This window comes from Somniosus microcephalus, chromosome 11 (genome assembly GCF_052327205.1).
Source record: "Somniosus microcephalus isolate GS21.2 chromosome 11, FLI_Smic_1.0, whole genome shotgun sequence".
NCBI lineage: Eukaryota > Metazoa > Chordata > Chondrichthyes > Squaliformes > Somniosidae > Somniosus > Somniosus microcephalus.
The window spans coordinates 137,657,014-137,684,170 of record NC_140997.1 but is presented as its reverse complement, the minus strand read 5'-3'; positions in this window follow the sequence as shown (position 1 = coordinate 137,684,170).

The following is a 27,157-nucleotide window of genomic DNA, read 5'->3' as shown; positions in this document are numbered from 1 at the left end:
GCAAACACACACACACACAAACACCCACTGACGCACACACACACAGACACACAAACACACAGAAACACACAATGACACGCACACACATAAACACACTGACACAACCACACTTACACTGACACACACACACTGACCCACACACACTGACAGACACTGACACACACACAAACACACACTGATACACACACACAAACACACAGAAACACACACACACAGAAACACACACTGACACAAACACACACACTGACACTCACAGATACACTGACACACACACACTGACACACACTCTCACACTCAAACACACACTGATACACACACACACTCACACACACACACAAATCAACACACACACACTGAAACACAGACACACACACACAAACACACACTGACACACACACACAAACACACACAGATGCACACACACATTGGCACAAACACACACACATTGACACAAACACACTGACACACAGACACACTCACACACACACACAAACACACACTGACACAGACACACACCAACATGCACACACACAAACATTGACACACACTCACACACACACTGACACACACACAAACACACACACACACACACACAAACATTGACAGACGCTCACACACACACACTGACACACACACTGACACAAACACACACTCACTGACACACACACACACACTGACACACACACAAACACACACTGACACCCACACACTCACAAACACACACTGACACACTGACACACACACAGGCACACACACTGACACACACACTGACACACACACACACAAACACACACATACACACTGACACACACACACAAACGGGGACACACACGAACACACACACACTGACAGACACTGGCACACACACAAACACACACGGACACACACGCACCAACATACACACACACACTGACACACACACACACACTGACACACACACACACTGACACACACACACACATACACACTGACACACACACACTGACACAAAAACACACACACTGACACACACACACACTGACACAAACACACACTCACTGACAAACACACACACACTGACACACACACACACTCACACACACTGACACAAACACACACTGACACCCACACACTCACAAACACACACTGACACACACACACACTGATACACACACACACACACACACACACACATACACACTGACACACACATACACACGGACGGACACACAAACACACAGTAACACTCACACACATAAACACACACTGACACAAACACACACACTGACACTCACAGATACACTGACACACACACACTGACACACTCTCACACTCAAACACACACTGATACACACACACCAACACACACAGACACACACACACGTTGACACAAACATACACAGATTGACACAAACATCCTGACACACACACACACTCAAACACACACAAACACACACTGACACAGACACACACCGACATGCACACACACAAATATTGACACACACTGACACACACACACAAACACACACACACACACACACACAAACTCACATACACCCACCCACACACACTGACATACACACATACTGACACACACACACTGACCCACACACACTCACGCACACACTGACAGACAGTCACAAACACACACTGACACACACACATACACACACTGACACACACACACTGACACACACTGACATACACACACTGACACACACACACAGTGACACACACATATGCACACTGACACACACACGCACAGACACACACAGACTCATACACACACTGACACACACACAGACATACTCACACTCACACACGCACTGACACACAAACATAACAATAACACACACACACACTGGCACACACACAGACACACACACATACACACTGACACACACACTGACACACAGACACACTGACACACACAAACACACACTGACACACAAATACACACACATAGAAACCGACACAGAGACACACACTGACACACACACACACTGACAGAGGCACACACACTGACACTCAAACACACACATGCACTCTGACACACACGCACACTGATACACACAAGCACACAATGACACACACACACAAACACACACTGACACACACACACACACATTGACACATACACACACTTAATGACACACACATACACACAAACACACACTGACACACACAGGCTGAAACACACACACACACTGACACACACACACACACACTGACACACACACACACACACTGACACAAACACACACTTACTGACACACACAAACTGACACATGCACTCACAAACACACACTGACACACTGACACACACATGCACACACAAACACACATCAACACACACACACAAACACACACACACTGACACACACACACACTGACACACACACATACACACTGACACACACACTGACACACACACTGACACACACACATACACGCACACTGACACAAAAACACGCACACTGACACACACACTGACACAAACACACACACACTGACACACACACTCACACATACTGACACAAACACACACTGACACCCACACACTCACAAACACACACTGACACACTGACACACACACACACACACACAAACACACACATACACAATGACACACACACAGACTGACACACACACATACACAAACACACACACTGACACACACACACTGACAGAAACACACTCACACTGACATAGACACACACACACTGTCACTGTTTTTCAAGTGGTCTGCTATTACATCTTTTATAATGGACACATTGACACACACTGACACACACACACTCACTGACACACACACATGCACACACACACAATGACACACACACAAACTCAAACACACACTGGCACACACACATTGACACACACACTCACACACACACACACACATACTGACACACACTCACACACTGACACACACACACACACACAATCACTTACACACACACACACACAAAGACACACTGGCACACACACACACAGACACACACACACACACACAAACACACACACACAGACACACTCACACACACAGACACACACACATAAACAATGACACACACACACACTGACACACACACAGACACACACACAAACACACTGACACACACACACACATACACACTGACACACACACACACTGACACACACACACACTGACACACACACACACACAAACACACACTGACACACAAATATACACACACAGAAACCAACACATAGACACACACTGACACACACACACACTGACAGAGACACACACTGACACACACACGCACACACTGGCACACAAATACACACACACACAAACCGACACATAGACACACACTGACAGAGACACACACACTGACACTCAAACACACACATGCACACTGACACACACACACATTGATACACACAAGCACACACTGACACACACACACACAAGCACACACTGACACACACACACAATCACACACTGACACGCACACACACACACACACACTGATACATACTAACACACACACTGGCACACACACACACTGACACATACACATACTGACATGCACACAAACACAGACACACACACACACACTGACACACACACACGGACACACACACAAACACAAACACACACAAACACCCACTGACACACACACCCACACACACACACACACACACTGACAGACAAACACACACTGACACACACACACACAAACTCACACACACATTGACACAAACACACACACATACATTGACACAAACACATGGCCTAGAAATTCAGTGGTTTGCGCCAGCCGCTAGCACCTTAGGAGGAGGAGATGTGGGGTGTTAAGCGGCTAGCGTCCGGGCGCAGCGCGATCTGCGCCTCTCGCGAACTTCAGTTAAGATTTCGTGGCAGCGCAAAACCTTTGTGCATGCTCAGCTGCGCGCGCAGATCCTGACGTCATTTCATGGTGCAACGCCCTTTGTGCGCCCCAAACCGGAAATTCAGCGGCGCCGGCCTATTGTGCGCCTGGCGCTCCTAGCGACTGGTAGAGGGGAACGGTTCCCAGTCGCTGTGGGCCGCGGGGGCACTAATTAAAGGGCACTCCTCCTGCAGTATAAATGGCAGCCATTTTGCACCACTCCTTCTTTGTGAGAGACGGATCTTTGGAGAGAGACAAAGGTAGAGAGCTTTCTGGTTTGGCTCAACAGTCGCACAGGTACTTGTGGCTTCAGGCCACAGCTTTGCACTTGTCTTTAACTTCAGAGCCATAGCATTGATTGGAAACATATAATGGGGGCTGCAATGGGTGGAAACGTTGGGCTTCTCCATTGCATTCAAAGGGCTCAGAGACGCCGTGAGAGAGTGCCAGTCATGGCCAGACGGAGAAGGGGCAACAGGCGTCGGCAAAGGAGGCCTTACCCACCCAGGCTATACCACCAGCAGTTCTCATATCTGAACATGTCTGAGGAGCAGTGTGTTTGGAGGCTGCGATTCAGAAGGGTGGTGGTCACTGAGATCTGCCACCTGCTTTGCGGAGATCTGCAGCCACAGCTGAGGAGCAGGACGTCTCTGTCGGTGGCAGTGAAGGTGATGGTGGCTCTCAACTTCTATGCCACCGGCTCCTTCCAATCCGCTACTGGGGACATTTCCAACATCTCCCAGTTTGCGGTACATTGCTGCATCCGCCAGGTGACCAATGCCCTTTTCAGAAGGAGACGTCAGTTCATCTCCTTCTCCATGACCGTTGATAAGCAGCGACAGCGTGCAATGGGCTTTGCAGCATTAGCGGGCTTCCCCATGGTGCAGGGCGCCATTGACTGCACGCATGTGGCTTTGCGGGCACCTCTAGAGAATGCCGAGGATTACCGCAACCGGAAGGGCTACCATTCGCTCAACGTGCAGTTGGTGTGTGACCACAGGCAGCTCATCCTAGCTGTCAATGCCCGCTTTCCAGGCAGCAGCCACGATGCCTTCATCCTGCGCCAGACTTCTGTGGCAGACATGTTCGAGGCCCAGCCTCACCCATGAGGATGGCTTCTCGGGGACAAAGGCTATCCTTTGTGCACCTGGCTGACGACCCCGCTCCGTGCGCCCAGCACCCCTGCTGAAGAGGGATACAATGACAGCCATCAAGCAACCAGGAACATCATTGAGCAAACAATCGGTGTGCTGAAGCAACGGTTCCGCTGTCTGGATCGTTCCAGAGGAGTCCTACAGTACTCGCCTGAGCGAGTCTCCCATTTCGTTGTCGTGTGCTGCATGCTGCACAACCTGGCTATCCGCAGGACTCAGCCACTGCCAGCAGACATTGGAGGACCACCAGAGGAGGAGGAGGAGGAGGAGGAGGAGGAGGACCAGCACAGGAGGGAGGCAGAAAGTGCAAGGGCCGCCCGTCGGCGGCTTATTGCAAGTCGGTTCTAGGCCCCCTCTCAGGGAATGGCTTGTGCCAATGGCAGAAGATGAATGTAGCTGCTCCACAAGCCCTCAGCCGAGCAGGGCAACCAGGACTTCCAAAAGAAAGCATGGACAGTGTGATTTAAGAAAATGTTTTACTATGATACCTCTGTGCCCTTCCCACATAACAAACTAATGGAGAGAAACCCCCCCCCCCCCAAAAACACAAATACACCAGTCTCGGCCTTTACAAGTAAAACAAATACACCAGTCTCAGCCTTTACAAGTGAAACAAATACACCAGTCTCGGCCTTTACAAGTAACACAAATACACCAGTCTCGGCCTTTATATATGAAACAAATACACCAGTCTCGGCCTTTACAAGTAAAACAAATAGACCAGTCTCGGCCTTTACAAGTAAAACAAATACACCAGTCTCGGCTTTTACAAGTAAAACAAATACACCAGTCTCGGCCTTTACAAGTAAAACAAAACATTTGGCCACACCTTCTACTTTTTCCCCTGTGAGGGTGATGCGTTTCGCATCCGTGACTGGCCCCTACCCGCCCTGCAGCTCCTCCTCAATGGGACCCCAGTGGCTGCAGCAAGGCTGGGGGAAGGCTGCTGAGGGTCAGATGGTGAGACAGCAGATGCCCTTGGGGGTCAGCCTGGACCAGCTCTGGGCCTGGAGGGGCCGGCTGCTGACTGCTCCAACTCTGCTTGGGCAGCAGCAGTCTGTCCAACAGCTGGTGGCAGCTGCAATGGAGGAGTGACAGTTTTGGCTGCAGGAATGCTGCCAACCTGACAGATCACAGGTACTCCCTGGTCGGCTGATACATTGGCACTCGCACGAGCCAGCACTGCAGCATGCGCAGCAATCTGCTGAAGCACAGACTGCTGGGCTGCTGCGGCGCGGCGAGTGCCCTGGCGATGCCTGGCCGATCCAGCGAGGGTGGCAGCAGTTAGTGCCCGTGTGGCCCTGGTCTGTGTCTGCATGACACCAGCCAGTGAATGCACGGCACGACTGAGCACTTGGCTAGAAGCCACCTGTGATGCAGCGAAGTCTTGCTGACTCCTAGCCTGTGCTGCCACGAAGTCCTGCAGACTCCTGGCCTGTGCTGCACTGAATTTTTGCAGACTCCTGGCCTGTGCTGCCCCAAATTCCTGCACACTCCTTGACAGTGACTCTATGGAGTCAGGCATCCTTGCCACTGCAGCGATGAGCTCAGTGTGCCTGCGCTCAGCCTGGGCGCCCATTTCCGCTAGGATCCGCACCTCCTCTGTGCTCACCGTAGCAGGACTGGAGGCCGCACTCACCCTCCAGGGAGAAGGCCGCCGAGCTTCCCCACCCCTCCCGTGTTGCTGCAGCCCGCTGGTCCCCGGAGCTTCACTATCCTCCGAACTTTCCCCCCTGCTTCCCTCCAGGGAAGACGTGTCACCATCATGGCCATGGGCTGCCTCGGCTGAGGGTGTCCCTGATGGTCTGGCTTCCTCTTCCTCCTCCTCTATGTCTGACTCAGACACAGTGCCAGCTTGAGCGGCCGCCTCCTCACCTGGCGAGTCACCATCTGAAAGCAGGGAGGCACAAGAGTTGTTTTAGAGTGAGGACAGGGCGGCAGTGAGGGAGGCATGAGTGCTGCTATGCACTGCATTGGTCCGACAGTGGCAAAGGATGCTGGTGTGAGGCGCAAGTGGAAAGAGAGAGGTCAAAAAGGTGATGCCCTTACCATTGGGGCCCACAACAGGGTCGGCATCTCCACTACCGATGGGGCCAATCAGCCGGCCTGACATAATGCGCTCCACATGCTGCTCCAGGTCGCAGAGCTGTTTGAGGTCAGGATGGCCTCCCCCGGTCTGACGCTGCTGCCTTCGGTTGTGTGCCAGCTTGCCCTGCAAGAGAAAGGACGGCCTCTAAGTACAGTGTGAAGCCCTGATCTTGCCTGCACTGCCTCCCATGGTGGATTAGCCCTGACAGTGTGAAGCCCTGATCTTGTCTGCACTGCCTCCCATGGTGGAATAGCCCTGACAGTGTGAAGCCCTGATCTTGTCTGCACTGCCTCCCATGATGGAATAGCCCTGACAGTGTGAAGCCCTGATCCTGTCTGCACTGCCTCCCATGATGGAATATCCCTGACAGTGTGAAGCCCTGATCTTGTCTGCACTGCCTCCCATGGTGGAATAGCCCTGGCAGTGTGAAGCCCTGATCTTGTCAGCACTGCCTCCCATGGTGGAATAGCCCTGACAGTGTGTAAAGTCCTGAATGTGCAAGTGATTTTCATGACAGTCCCATAGCTGCTGGATGAGGGCTGGGCATTAGGGCTTTCCGGTCCTTTTGCCCATAAAGTGAGGTGCACATGCAGGGATGAGGAGGACACTGGAAAGGGTACTCACCCTGACAACCCGAGTGAGGTCGTTGAACTTTTATCGGCATTGTACAGGAGTCCTGGCAACCACGCTGTTGGAGGTCACTCTGTTTGACACCTCCCTCCAGGCTTTCCGATGGGCGCTGGGCAGCGGCCTCCTGCCACCTTCAGGGAACAGAACATGGTGCCTGCGCTCCACTGCGCCAACCAGCACCCTCAGGTCACCCTCGCTGAAGTGCTGCGCTCTCACCCTGGCCTTCTCCATTGTCCTGGGCGTTGAACAGTTCAAGCAGCAGTGGTCAGGCCTTGCTTCAGGGCTGCAGTGTGCAGGGCTTGGCAGCCAAACAAATCCACCCTCCCCCTTTAAGAGCTGACCGGCGCCAGAGTGTCTGCCTTCAATCAGCAACTCCCCGCACCTGCGCTGTGCCCGCCCTCGGGGGTAGCGCCCCGGACCGCCGGCTTAGCGCCTAATGATAGTCATGCATCGCCTGTTTTATCACAGCAGCAACCTCTTGGGGCGATGCAACTGAATATCGGTGAAGGTGGCGCTAAGTTGCGCCGGGCGCAAACTTTAGCGGGCACCCGGCTGTAGCGCCACAAATGTGGCTATACTGAATTTATAGGCCATACACTCTGACATTCACACACACACACACACACTGACACACATACACACTGACACACACACACACAAACACACACACACAAACACTGACACACACACACACTGACACACACACACTGACCCACACACACTGACAGACACTGACACACACACGGACACAGATGCACCAACACACACACTGACACACACACACACTGACACACATACACACTGACACACACACATACACACTGACACACACACACTGACACACACACACACTGACACAAACACACACTCACTGACACACACACACACACTGACACACACACACTCACACACACTGACACACACACACACACACACTGACACAAACACACACTGACACCCACACACTCACAAACACACACATGCACACTGACACACACACACACAGACACACACACAAGCACACACACACACAAACACACACACACACAAACACACACTGATACACACACACACAAACACATATGCACTGACACAGACACACTCAAACACACACTGACACACACACACAAACACAAACACACAAAAACACACAGAAACACAGACACACATAAACACACACTGACACAAACACACACACTGACACTCACATATACACTGACACACACACACTGACACACACTCTCACACTCAAACACACACTGATACACACACACAAACACACACAGGCACATTCACACATTGACACAAACACGCACACATTTACACAAACACACTGACATACACACACACTCACACACACACACAAACACACACAAACACACACTGACACAGACACACACCGACATGCACACACACAAACATTGACACACACTGACACACACACACTGACACACACACACAAACACGCACACACACACACACAAACTCACATACACCCACACACACACACACTGACATACACACATACTGACACACACACACTGACCCACACACACTCACGCACACACTGACAGACAGTCACAAACACACACTGACACACACACAAACACACACTGACACACATACACTGACACACACTGGCACACACACACTGACACACACACACAGTGACACACACATATACACACTGACACACACACACACACACTGATACATACACACACAATGACACACACACAATGACAAACACACAATCACACACACACACATACACACTGATACACACACACACAAACACGCACACACACACACACACACAAACTCACATACACCCACCCACACACACTGACATACACACATACTGACACACACACACTGACCCACACACACTCACGCACACACTGACAGACAGTCACAAAAACAAACTGACACACACACAAACACACACTGACACACACACACTGACACACACTGACACACACACACTGACACACACACACAGTGACACACACATATACACACTGACACACACACACACTGATACACACACACACAATGACACACACACAATGACACACACACAATCACACACACACACATACACACTGATACACACACACTGACACACACCCACAAATACGCACGCACACACACACAAACTCACATACACCCACCCACACACACTGACATACACACATACTGACACACACACACTGATCCACACACACTCACGCACACACTGTCAGACAGTCACAAACACACACTGACACACACACAAACACACACTGACACACACACACTGACACACACTGACACACACACACTGACACACACACACAGTGACACACACATATACACACTGACACACACTGATACACACACACACAATGACACACACAATGACACACACACAATCACACACACACATACACACTGATACACACACACTGACACACACACGCACATACATACATACTGACACACACATACACAGACACAAACAAACACACACACAAACAAACACACACACACCCTGACACACACACAAACAAACACACACACACACATTCACACACTAACACATTGGCACACACACACACTGACAGACACACATACAGACACAAACACACACACAGACACAAACACACACACACAAACACACACACACACACCCTGACACACACAAACACTTATGCACACAAAGACACACTGGCACACACACACACAGACTCACACACACACACTGACACACATACATACACAAACAAACACACATTGACACATACACACACTCACTGACACACACATACACACAAACACACACTGACACACACACACATAAACACACTGACACAAACACACACACTGACACACACACACATACACATACTCTCACACACAAACACACACTGACACACACACACAAACACACACTCACACACAAACACAAATCCACACTTACACAAACTCACACACACAAACACTGACACAAACACACACTGACACACACACACACTGACACACACACACACTGACACACACACACTGACACACACACACACACACACATACACACTGACACATACACTGACACACGCGCATACACACACACACTGACACAAAAACACACAGACTGACACAGACTGACACAAACATACACTCACTGACACACACACACTCACAAACACACAAAAACACATACACTGACACCCACACATGCACGAACACACACTGACACAGTGACACACACAGGCACACACAAACACACACAAACACACACATACACACTGCCACACACACACAAACACACACACACATACACTGGCACACACACATTCACACTGACACACACAAACCATGACACACACACAAACACACACTGACACACACACACACAGACACACACACAAACACACACACACACACACAAGCACACACTGACACACACACACTGACACAAACACACACTGACACACAAACACATGCTGACACACACACACACACACTGACACACACACACACACACACACAGACATAAACAGATACTGACACACACACACTGACCCACACACACTTACACACACACTGAAAGACACTCACAAACACACACCGACACACACACACTGACACTCACACATACACACTGATACACACACACTGACACACACACAAACACAGACACACACACAAACAAACACACACACTGACACACACACACAATCACACACTAACACACTGATACACACACACACTGACAGACACACACACAGACACAAACACACACACACAAACAAACACACACACACTCACACACTGACACACACACAAATACACACACACTGACACACACACAAACACGTACACACTGACACACACACAGACACAGACACACACACAAACAAACACACACACTGACACACACACACAAACAAACACACACACGCACTGACACACACACATTCACTCTCTAACACACTGACACACGCACACTGAAACACACACACAGACACACAGAAACACACTGACACAAACACACAGACACACAAACACACACACACACGCTGACATGAACACACACACTGACACACACACACACATACATACATACTGACACACACATACACAGACACAAACAAACACACACACAAACAAACACACACACACCCTGACACACACACAAACAAACACACACACACACACATTCACACACTAACACATTAGCACACACACACACTGACAGACACACATACAGACACAAACACACACACAGACACAAACACACACACACAAACACACACACACACACCCTGACACACACAAACACTTACACACACAAAGACACACTGCACACACACACACAGACTCACACACACACACTGACACACATACATACACAAACAAACACACATTGACACATACACACACTCACTGACACACACATACACACAAACACACACTGACACACACACACATACACATACTCTCACACACAAACACACACTGACACACACACACAAACACACACTCACACACAAACACAAATCCACACTTACACAAACTCACACACACAAACACTGACACAAACACACACTGACACACACACACGCTGACACACACACACACTGACACACACAGACATACACACTGACACACACACATACACACTGACACATACACTGACACACACACATACACACACACTGACACAAAAACACACAGACTGACACAGACTGACACAAACATACACTCACTGACACACACACACTCACAAACACACAAAAGCACATACACTGACACCCACACATGCACGAACACACACTGACACAGTGACACACACAGGCACACACAAACACACACAAACACACACATACACACTGCCACACACACACAAACACACACACACATACACTGGCACACACACATACACACTGACACACACAAACCATGACACACACACAAACACACACTGACACACACACACACAGACACACACACAAACACACACACACACACACACACAAGCACACACTGACACACACACACTGACACAAACACACACTGACACACAAACACAAACACATGCTGACACACACACACACACTGACACACACACACACACACACACAGACATAAACAGATACTGACACACACACACTGACCCACACACACTTACACACACACTGAAAGACACTCACAAACACACACCGACACACACACACTGACACACGCACACACTGACACTCACACATACACACTGTTACACACACACTGACACACACACACACTGACACACACACAAACACAGACACACACACAAACAAACACACACACTGACACACACACACAATCACACACTAACACACTGATACACACACACACTGACAGACACACACAAAGACACAAACACACACACACTCACACTGACACACACACAAATACACACACACTGACACACACACAAACACGTACACACTGACACACACACAAACACAGACATACACACAAACAAACACACACACTGACACACACACACAAACAAACACACACACACACTGACACACACACACATTCACTCTCTAACACACTGACACATGCACACTGAAACACACACACAGACACACAGACACACACTGACACAAACACACACACACACGCTGACATGAACACACACACACATATAAACAGAAACACACTGACACACAGACACACACACATACACACAAACACACACACACTGACATACACAAAATCTCACACAATCTCTCAGACACATTTACTCAAACACACAGACACACCAACACACAGACTCACAAACACACACACTGACACGCACACACAGACACACTGACACACACACACTCTCACACACACACACACACACACTGACACACTGACACACTCACACACACACACACAAACACACACACAGGCACACACACACACACTGACACACAAACACACACTGGCACTCACACACACTCACACACACATATACACAGAAAAACACACACAAACTAACACACACACACACTGACACATACACACTGACACACACGCACCTACACACAGACACACTGACGCACACACACAAACACACACACGCACAAACACACACTGACACACACACGCAGACAGACACACAAACACACAGACACACACACACTGACACAAACACACTGACACACACAAACAAACACTCTGACACACACGCACACACACGCACAAACACACACACACTCACACACACACTCACACTGATACACACGCACAGACACACACACTGGCACACACACACAAACACACTCTGACACACAATCACACACACACACAAACACAAACTGGCATACACACACACAAACTCACACACACACTCACACACACACACTGACACACACAAACATTGACAAAAAAACACACTGACATACACACACACACAAACAAACACTGACACACAAACACACACACACATTGACACACACGCACAAACACACACTGACACATACACACACACAGACACACACACACACACAAACACACACTGACACACACACACACACACACACACACACACTGACACACACACACAAACACACACACAGGCACACACACACACTGACAAACAAACACAAACTGGCATACACACACGCATATACACTGACAAACACACACAAACTAACACACACACACACACACTGACACATACACACTGACACATACACACCTACACACACACACACAAACACACACACAAACACAGTGACACACACACACTGACACATACACACAGAGACACACACACACACACAAACACACTCTGAAACACACACACGCACACACACTGACACACACACACAAACTCACACACAGGCACACACACACACTGACACACAAACACACACTGGCACACAAACACACATATACACTGACAAACACACACAAACTAACATACACACTGACACATGCACACTGACACATACACACCTACACACAGACACACTGACTCACACATACTGACACACACACACACAAACGCACACACAAACACACAGTGACACACACACACACTGACACACACACACAGACACACACAGACACACACTCACTCACACACACACTCACACTGATACACACACACTGATACACACACACTGACACACACACACAAACACACACTGACACACAATCACACACACACACAAACTCACACACACACAAACAGACACACACACACTGACATACACACACACACAAACACACACTGACACACAGACACACACACATACTGACACACACACACAAACACTCACTGACACACTCACACGCACAAACATACACTGACACATACACACACACACACACATACACACACACACACACACTGACACATGCACACACACTAACACACGGACACACACACACACTGACACTCACACACACACAAACACACACACAGACATACACACACACACTGACACACACACACTGACACACACAAAAACACACACACCGACACACCCGCACACATAAACACACACTGACACAAACACACACTGACACACACACACACACAAAGACACAATGACACACACACACAATGACACACACAAACACTGACACACACACACTGACACACACACACACACTGACATACTCACATGCTGACACACACACACTGACAAACACATAAATACACACAGACAGACTCTGACACACACAAACCATGGCACAAACACACACTGACACACAAACACAAACACATGCTGACACACACACACACACACTGACACACACACACATGCAGACACACACGGGTACACAGACACACTGAATCACACACACTGACACACACACACACAAACACACACAGAAACACACAGTGAAACACACAAACACTGACACACTGACACACACACGCACTGACACACACACACACACACTGACACACACACACACACACTGACATACACACACACACACACACTGACACACACACACGCTGACACACACACTGACACACACACACGCTGACACACACGCACTGACACACACGCACACACACTGACACACACACACACTGACACACTCACACGCTGACACACACATACTGACAAACACACACACACACACAAGCACACAAATACACACACACACACAGACACTCACTGACAAACACACTGACACAAACACACACTGACACACAAACACAAACACATGCTGACACACACACACACACACTGACACACACTCACACACAAGCACACATAGACACACACACACATTGACACAAACACACTGACACACACACACTGACAGACACACAAACACAAACACATACACACTGACACACGCACACTGAAACACACACACACAGACACACAGACACACACAGACACACACACATACACACAAACACACACATACTGACACACACACAAACACACTGACACACAAACACACACTGGCACTCACACACACTCACACACACATATACACAGACAAACACACACAAACTAACACACACACACTTTGACACATACACTCTTACACGCACACACACGTACACACAGACACACTGACTCACACACACGGACACACACACACAGACAGACACACAAACACACAGACACACACACACTGATACAAACACACACACACACACACACAGAGACACACACACTCACACACACACACACACACACACACAAACACACTGACACACACAGACGAACACACACACACTGACACACACACACATATACACACGCACACATTGACACAAACACACTGACACACACACACATGCTCACACACACACACAAACACACACAAACACACACTGACACAGACACACAGTGACATGCACACACACAAACATTGACACACATTGACACAAACACACTGACACACACACACGCTCACACACACACACAAGCACACACAAACACACACTGACACCCACACACACTGACATAAACAGATACCGACACACACACACTGACCCACACACACTCATGCACACACTGAAAGACACTCACAAACACACACTGACACACACACATACACACTGACACACACACACACACACACAGTGACACACACACATACACACACACTGACAGACACTCACACAATGACACACACACAAACACAGAAACACACACTGACACACACACACTGACACATACACATACACACTGACACAGGCACACAGACACACACTAACACAATCTGACATACACACACACAAACTCACATGACCACTCACCACTCACACACACTGACACACACAAACACTGACACACACACACACACACTGACATACACACACACACAAACACACACACACACACACTGACACACACACACAAACACACATACACAAACACACGGACACACACAGACAAACACACACTGACACACACACACTGACACACACACACACTGACACACACACGCACACACTCACGCACCCACTCACACTGATACACACACACAGACACACCCACACTGACATACACATACACACAAACACTCACACACACTGACACACACACACAAACACACACACACAAACACACTGACACACATAGACAAACACACACTGACGCACACACACTGACACACACACACACACAAACACAAACTGGCATACAATCACACACACACACCAACACAAACTGGCATACACACACACAAACTCACACGCACACACACAAACACACACTGACACACAAACACACACACACACTGACACACACACACAAACACACACTGACACACACACACACACAAATTGACACTGACACACACACACACAAACACACACACAAACACACACTGACACACACACACACAAATAGACACTGACACACACACACACAAACACACACACATACTGACATACACATATTGACACAAACACACTCACACACACAAATACACACTGACACATACACACACACAGACACACACACACAAACACACATGCACACACACTGACACACATACACAAACGCACACACAGGCACACACACACACTGACACACAAACACACACCGGCACACACACACACACCGGCACACACACACATATACACTGGCAAACACACACAAACTAACACACACACACCGACACATATTCACTGCCACATACACACCTACACACATACACACTACACACCTACACACAGACACACTGACTCACACACACACAAACACACACACAAACACACAATGACACACACACACACACTGACACACACACACAGACACACACGGACACACACTCACTCACACACACACTCACACTGATACACACACACTGACACACACACACACAAACACACACTGACACACACTGACACACAATCACACACACAAACACAAAATGACATACACACACAAACTCACACACACACTCACACACACAGACACACACAAACACTGAGACACACACGCACTCACTGACATACACACACACACAAACACACACTGACACACAAGCACACACACATACTGACACACTCACACAAACAAACACTGACACACTCACACACACAAACACACACTGACACACAGACACACACACACAAATGCACACTCACACACACACACACAAACACACACACACTCTGACACACACACTCTGACACACACACACACAGACGTACACACACACACAGGCACACACACACACTGACACACAAACACACACTGGCACACACACACACGTATACACTGACAAACACACACAAACTAACACAAGCACACACACTGACACATACACACTGACACACACACACCTACACACAGACACACTGACTCACACACAGACACACACACACACAAACACACACACAAACACACAGTGACACACACACACTGACACACACACACTGATACTCACACACACAACCACTTATTAAATTCTAACAGGACTGGACAGACTAGATGCAGGAAGGATGTTCCCGCTGGTTGGGGAATCCAGAACCAGGAGTCACAGTCTAAGGAGAAGGGGTAAGCCATTTAGGACAGAGATGAGGAGGAATTTCTTCACCCAGAGAGTGGTGAACCTGTGGAAATCTCTGCCAAAGAAGGCAGTAGAGGCTAATTCATTAAATATATTCAAGAAGGAGGTGGATATATTACTTAAGGCTAAAGGGATCAAGGGATATGGAGAGAAGGCAGGAACAGGGTACTGAATTTGGATGATCAGCCATGATCTCATTGAATGGAGGAGCAGGCTCGAGGGGATGAATGGCCTACTCCTGCTCCTATCTTCTGTGTTTCTATGTTTCTATGTTACACACAGACACACACAGACACGCAAACAAACACACACACACACACACACACACACTGACACATACACACACACACTGAAACACACACACTGACACACACACAAACACACACACAGACACACCCACACACACACACAAACACACACACTGACACAAACACACACACACTGACACATACACACACGCTGACACATACACACACACACACTGAAACACACACACTGACACACACACAGACACACCCACACACACACACAAACATACACTGACACACACACACACTGACACAAACACACACACACTGACACACACACACACATACACTGACACTCACACATGCACACTGACACACACAAACCATGACACACACACACAAACACACACTGACACATACACAAACACAAACACACACAGACACACACACACAGACAGACACACAAACACACAGACACACACACACTGACACAAACACACTGACACTCACACACACACAAATGCACAGACAAACACACACAAACTAACACACACACACTGACACATACACACTGACACACACACACCTACACACAGACACACTGACTCACACACACTGACACACACACAAACACAAACACACACACAAACACACATGGACACACACACACAGACAGACACACAAACACACATGGACACACACACACAGACAGACACACAAACGCAAACACATACACACACACTGACACAAACACACACACACAGACTGACACAAACACACATACACACACACTGACACACACACACTCACACACACACTCACACTGATACACAAACACTGACACACACACACTGACACACACACACAAACACACACTGACACACACTGACACACAATCACACACACACACACAAACACAAACTGACATACTCACACGCACACTCACCACTCACACACACACACTGACACACACACACACTGACACACACACAAACAGACTGACATACACACACACACAAACACACACTCACACTGACACACACACACAAACACACACACACAAACACACTGACACATACAGACAAACACACACTGACACACACAAACTGACACCCACACACACTGACACACACACGCACCCACTCACTCACACACACACTCACACTGATACACACACACAGACACACAGACACACACACACTGACACACACACACAAACACACACTGACACACAATCACACACACACACAAACACAAACTGGCATACACACACACAAACTCGCATGCACACTCACAAGCACACAGTGACACACACAAACACTGACAAACACACACACACACTGACATACACACACACACAAACAAACACTGACACACAAACACACACACACACACTGACACACACACACAAACACACACTGACACCCACACACACACAAATAGACACTGACACACACACACACAAACACACACACATACTGACACACACACATTGACACACATGGACACACACACACACAGGCACACACACACACTGACACACAAACACACACTGGCACACACTCACACATATACACTGACAAACACACACAAACTAACACACACACACACACTGACACATACACACTGACACATACACACCTACACACAGACACACTGACTCACACACACACAAACACACACACAAACACACAGTGACACACACACACACACTGACACACACACACAGACACACATGGACACACACGCACTCACACACACACTCCCCTGATACACACACGTTGACACACACACACTGACACACACACAACAAACACACTGACACACACTGACAAACAATCACACACACACAGACACACAGAAACACTGACACACACACACACAATGACATACACACACACAAACACACACTGACACACAAACACACACACATACTGACACGCACACACAAACACACACTGACACACTCACACACACAAACTGACACATACACACATAGAAGCACACACACAAACACACACTGACACACACACACACAGACACAAACACACACACACACACACTCTGACACACACACGCTGACACACACACACGCACACACACTGACACACACACACAAACTAACACACACTGACACATACACACTGACACACACACACCTACACACAGACACACTAACTCACACACAGACACACACACACACACACAAACACACACACAAACACTCAGACACACTGACACACACCCACTGACACACACACACTGATACTCACACACACAACCACTTATAAAATTCTAACAGGACTAGGCAGACTAGATGCACGAAGGATGTTCCCGATGGTTGGGGGGTCTGGAACCAGGAGTCACAGTCTAAGGATAAGTGGTAAGCCATATAGGACAGAGATGAGGAGGAATTTCTTCACCCAGAGAGTGGTGAACCTGTGGAATTCTCTGCCAAAGAAGGCAGTAGAGGCCAATTCATTAAATATATTCAAGAAGGAGGTGGATATATTACTTAAGGCTAAAGGGATCAAGGGATATGGAGAGAAGGCAGGAACAGGGTACTGAATTTGGATGATCAGCCATGATCTCATTGAATGGCGGAGCAGGCTCGAGGGGATGAATGGCCTACTCCTGCTCCAATCTTCTGTGTTTCTATGTTTCTATGTTACACACAGACACACACATACACACAAACAAACACACACACACACACACTCACACACACTCACGCACACTGACACACACACACACACACACTGACATACATACACACACAAACACACACTGACACACAAACACACACACATACTGACACACACACACAAACACACACTGACAAACACACACTGGCACACACACATCAAACACACACTGACACACACACACACAAACACACAAACACATACACTGACACTCACACATGCACACTGACACACACAAACCATGACACACACACACAAACACACACTGACACATACACAAACACACTGACACACACAAACCATGACACACACACACAAGCACACACATACACACACACACACATACACACTGACACACACACACACTGACACACACACGCCCTGACACACACACACTGACACACACACACGCTGACACACACGCACTGACACACACACACACACTGACACAAACACACACTGACACACAAACACAAACACATGCTGACACACACACACACACACTGACACACACACACACACAAGCACACATAGACACACACACACATTGACACAAACACACTGACACACACACAATGACAGACACACACACACAAGCACACATAGACACACACACACATTGACACAAACACACTGACACACACACACTGACAGACACACAAACACAAACACATACACACTGACACACGCACACTGAAACACACACACACACAGACACACAGACACACACAGACACACACACATACACACAAACACACACATACTGACACACACACAAACACACTGACACACAAACACACACTGGCACTCACACACACTCACACACACATATACACAGACAAACACACACAAACTAACACACACACACTTTGACACATACACTCTTACGCACACACACACGTACACACAGACACACTGACTCACACACACGGACACACACACACAGACAGACACACAAACACACAGACACACACACACTGATACAAACACACACACACACACACACACACACAGACACACACACTCACACACACACAAACACACACACACAAACACACTGACACACACAGACGAACACACACACACTGACACACACACACATATACACACACACACATTGACACAAACACACTGACACACACATACATGCTCACACACACACACAAACACACACAAACACACACTGACACAGACACACAGTGATATGCACACACACAAACATTGACACACATTGACACAAACACACTGACATACACACACTCACACACACACACAAGCACACACAAACACACACTGACACCCACACACACTGACATAAACAGATACCGACACACACACACTGACCCACACACACTCATGCACACACTGAAAGACACTCACAAACACACACTGACACACACACATACACACTGACACACACACACACACACAGTGACACACACACACACATGCACACACACTGACAGACACTCACACAATGACACACACACAAACACAGAAACACACACTGACACACACACACTGACACATACACATACACACTGACACAGGCACACAGACACACACTAACACAATCTGACATACACACACACAAACTCACATGACCACTCACCACTCACACACACTGACACACACAAACACTGACACACACACACACACACTGACATACACACACACACAAACACACACACACACACACTGACACACACACACAAACACGCATACACAAACACACTGACACACACAGACAAACACACACTGACACACACACACTGACACACACACACACTGACACACACACGCACACACTCACACACCCACTCACACTGATACACACACACAGACACACACACACTGACATACACATACACACAAACACACACACACACTGACACACACACACAAACACACACACACAAACACACTGACACACACAGACAAACACACACTGACACACACACACTGACACACACACACACACAAACACAAACTGGCATACAATCACACACACACACCAACACAAACTGGCACACACACACACAAACTCACACGCACACACACAAACTCACACTGACACACAAACACACACACACACTGACACACACACACAAACACACACTGACACACACACACACAAAAATTGACACTGACACACACACACACAAACACACACACAAACACACACTGACACACACACACACACAAATAGACACTGACACACACACACACAAACACACACACATACTGACATACACATATTGACACAAACACACTCACACACACAAACACACACTGACACATACACACACACAGACACACACACACAAACACACATGCACACACACTGACACACATACACAAACGCACACACAGGCACACACACACACTGACACACAAACACACACCGGCACACACACACACCGGCACACACACACATATACACTGACAAACACACACAAACTAACACACACACACACCGACACATATTCACTGCCACATACACACCTACACACATACAGACCTACACACCTACACACAGACACACTGACTCACACACACACAAACACACACACAAACACACAATGACACACACACACACACTGACACACACACACAGACACACATGGACACACACTCACTCACACACACACTCACACTGATACACACACACTGACACACACACACACAAACACACACTGACACACACTGACACACAATCACACACACACACAAACACAAAATGACATACACACACACAAACTCACACACACACTCACACACACAGACACACACAAACACTGAGACACACACGCACTCACTGACATACACACACACACAAACACACACTGACACACAAGCACACACACATACTGACACACACACACAAACACACACTGACACACTCACACACACAAACACACACAGACACACATACACAAACGCACACTCACACACACACACACACACACACTCTGACACACACACTCTGACACACACACACACACACACACAGACGCACACACACAAACACACACACAGGCACACACACACACTGACACACAAACACACACTGGCACACACACACACATATACACTGACAAACACACACAAACTAACACAAGCACACACACTGACACATACACACTGACACACACACACCTACACACAGACACACTGACTCACACACAGACACACACACACACAAACACACAGTGACACACACACACTGACACACACACACTGATACTCACACACACAACCACTTATTAAATTCTAACAGGACTGGACAGACTAGATGCAGGAAGGATGTTCCCGCTGGTTGGGGAATCCAGAACCAGGAGTCACAGTCTAAGGAGAAGGGGTAAGCCATTTAGGACAGAGATGAGGAGGAATTTCTTCACCCAGAGAGTGGTGAACCTGTGGAAATCTCTGCCAAAGAAGGCAGTAGAGGCTAATTCATTAAATATATTCAAGAAGGAGGTGGATATATTACTTAAGGCTAAAGGGATCAAGGGATATGGAGAGAAGGCAGGAACAGGGTACTGAATTTGGATGATCAGCCATGATCTCATTGAATGGAGGAGCAGGCTCGAGGGGATGAATGGCCTACTCCTGCTCCTATCTTCTGTGTTTCTATGTTTCTATGTTACACACAGACACACACAGACACACAAACAAACACACACACACACACACACACACACACTGACACATACACACACACACTGAAACACACACACTGACACACACACAAACACACACACAGACACACCCACACACACACGCAAACACACACACTGACACAAACACACACACACTGACACATACACACACGCTGACACATACACACACACACTGAAACACACACACTGACACACACAGAAACACACACACAGACACACCCACACACACACACAAACATACACTGACACACACACACACCGACACAAACACACACACACTGACACTCACACACACACACACTGACACACACACATCAAACACACACTGACACACACACACACACAGACATACACTGACACTCACACATGCACACTGACACACACAAACCATGACACACACACACAAACACACACTGACACATACACAAACACAAACACACACACAAACACACACAGACACACACACACAGACAGACACACAAACACACAGACACACACACACTGACACACACACACATATACACACACACACATTGACACAAACACACTGACACACACATACATGCTCACACACACACACAAACACACACAAACACACACTGACACAGACACACAGTGATATGCACACACACAAACATTGACACACATTGACACAAACACACTGACATACACACACTCACACACACACACAAGCACACACAAACACACACTGACACCCACACACACTGACATAAACAGATACCGACACACACACACTGACCCACACACACTCATGCACACACTGAAAGACACTCACAAACACACACTGACACACACACATACACACTGACACACACACACACACACAGTGACACACACACACACATGCACACACACTGACAGACACTCACACAATGACACACACACAAACACAGAAACACACACTGACACACACACACTGACACATACACATACACACTGACACAGGCACACAGACACACACTAACACAATCTGACATACACACACACAAACTCACATGACCACTCACCACTCACACACACTGACACACACAAACACTGACACACACACACACACTGACATACACACACACACAAACACACACACACACACACTGACACACACACACAAACACGCATACACAAACACACTGACACACACAGACAAACACACACTGACACACACACACTGACACACACACACACTGACACACACACGCACACACTCACACACCCACTCACACTGATACACACACACAGACACACACACACTGACATACACATACACACAAACACACACACACACTGACACACACACACAAACACACACACACAAACACACTGACACACACAGACAAACACACACTGACACACACACACTGACACACACACACACACAAACACAAACTGGCATACAATCACACACACACACCAACACAAACTGGCACACACACACACAAACTCACACGCACACACACAAACTCACACTGACACACAAACACACACACACACTGACACACACACACAAACACACACTGACACACACACACACAAAAATTGACACTGACACACACACACACAAACACACACACAAACACACACTGACACACACACACACACAAATAGACACTGACACACACACACACAAACACACACACATACTGACATACACATATTGACACAAACACACTCACACACACAAACACACACTGACACATACACACACACAGACACACACACAC